The sequence below is a fragment of the Mus pahari genome, chromosome 13 (assembly GCF_900095145.1).
Source record: "Mus pahari chromosome 13, PAHARI_EIJ_v1.1, whole genome shotgun sequence".
NCBI lineage: Eukaryota > Metazoa > Chordata > Mammalia > Rodentia > Muridae > Mus > Mus pahari.
This window is the reverse complement of record NC_034602.1, coordinates 95,918,339-95,920,416: the sequence shown is the minus strand read 5'-3', so window position 1 is coordinate 95,920,416 and position 2,078 is coordinate 95,918,339. Positions and strand designations below refer to the sequence as shown.

At 46.9% G+C, this 2,078-nt stretch overlaps 1 pseudogene; it reads right to left on the bottom strand.

Annotated features, from left to right (window-relative positions):
- Positions 1-1,389: 1,389 nt before the first annotated feature.
- On the bottom strand, positions 1,390-1,710 carry LOC110330361 (annotated as a pseudogene).
- Between the last annotated feature and the right edge of the window lie 368 nt (positions 1,711-2,078).

Below are 2,078 nucleotides of genomic sequence, written 5' to 3'. Positions count from 1 at the left end.
GTGACCTGAAAGGGTAGGAATCATGTCTCTTTCTACTATTTCTAATACTAATTAAATGTCATTTGGAGGGAGTACTTCCACATACTGAAAGCTAAATAACCAGCCTGGCCCTTAGTTATTTTTCTATTGATGCCACAGATTTAGTAGTTTTTAGTTTTTCGAGACAGGGTTTCTCTGTATAGCCCTGGCTGTCCTCGAACTCACTTTGTAGACCAGGCTGGCCTCGAACTCAGAAATCCACCTGCCTCTGCCTCCCGGGTGCTGGGATTAAAGGCGTGTGCCACCACGCCCGGCCTAGGATTTTGTTTTGATGCAAGCCCTTGCCATGTAGCCCAGGCTAGCCTCAAACTCATGATCCTCCTATGTCAGCCTTGAAAATGCTGGTGTTACAGCTTAAAGTGGGATATTTATGGATATTTGAGATGTTCTCCTCTATTACTCTTCAGGTTTCAGTGCCAGAATAGGCTCCATGAAACCATGACTCAAAAATAAAACAAACAAAATATCATATAACAGTTACAGTTTGCTCACCTCATCTGTTCATTGCATGCCGGTGTTGGGAACATCAGGTCCCTCGTCTTAAAGACACCCAGGCAAAGGTCTGGAAGTAGGGGTGGACAACCTGGCTCAGCTGGCAGCAGGCTCTGCAAAATCCTGACAATCCGAAAGGCAATCGTTATCAGAGGAGTTGTTGGAATCAAAAACTAAGTAAGCCCTAGCAGTCCTATGGCCAACCCGTTTCAACTGGCTAATTACAGAAAAGAGTAATACCAAAACCAGAAAGAGGACGTTCATTCGTTCATTCGTTCATTCGATATGGCCACACTGGGAAGGAGAATCCGTCTTCAGGGTCCTGAGGTGAGGAAGGGGTATACATAACTGAGCAGGCTGGTCAAGGTGCTGTCCCAACCATCACCCGTGTCTTAGCTCCGGTCCACCCCTGCCCGGCACCAGGCTCCAGCCTTTTCCTTTTCCCAGCTTGAGATTCCTGGGGAAATTCCAACTTCTTGGGGTCCATTGTTTCAGTAGTCTGATAGTCAAAGGGAGGGGCGCACGTCTTTCTAGAGTGTCTTTACTCCTGCCAGGACGGCTACAGGACTAAGGGTGTCAGCCAAGATAGAGGCTGGTGAAATGACTGCGGCCCTGGATGACCGAGTCCTCCCCCCTCCACCTCCTGAGTGCTGGTATTGTGTGCCACCACACCCATTTTACGTGATTTGGTGGGGGAGGGGATGGATTCCAGGGCTTCTTGCATTTTGGTGAGTATTACAAAATTCTGGGCTAGATTTCTAAATTCCAATGGTGCTCAGTAGCTCCTTAGTCTTTGTCTGCTCCTCCTCTCTTTCTGTTTGAAACCCTATCTTCTTCTTTTTTAAGTATCACAAAAGTTTATTTTGCAAAAAGTTTCATATGAAAATGTACACGACCCAATTCTACAGCACAATCAAACAGGCCCTTTGGGGAGGGATGTGGACACCACTGCTGAACAGTGTTTACTCTTTCCAAGGCTTCTGACGTGATGATGCCGTTTTCCTGCGTGACCACCATTCCGATGTTATTCTGTTGCCTACCATTTGCCATCTTCACACGCTCATCAATCACAAGATTCATAAAGGAATCAAAGTCCCGTGGCATTCCTTGTACGTGTCTACCACCGTATAACTTCAATGATAACTTCTTGTCCATACGTGTCTTCAGTTTGGGAGGGTGTGCTTTGACTCCTCAGCAGGTTCCACAGGACAGTGAAGGAGTGAGTGTGGCCTCAAAAATTCATGCATGCGCGCGGGGCAGGCTTGGCGTTGATTGGAACCCTATCTTCTTCATTCATATTTTTTTGGCCTCTTAGGGGACAGCCTCAGGAGCTTCTCGTCACCTCCTCAGCCACACACAACACCAGCTGCTCTTCCCCAGATCCCAATTCTTGCTTCTTTCTTCTTCTCCTTCTCCTCCTTCTCCTTCTCCTCCTCCTTTTTTTTTTTTTTTTCTTTTTTCTTTTTTATGGTTTTTCGAGACAGGGTTTCTCTGTATAGCCCTGGCTGTCCTGGAACTCACTCTGTAGACCAGGCTGGCCTCGAACT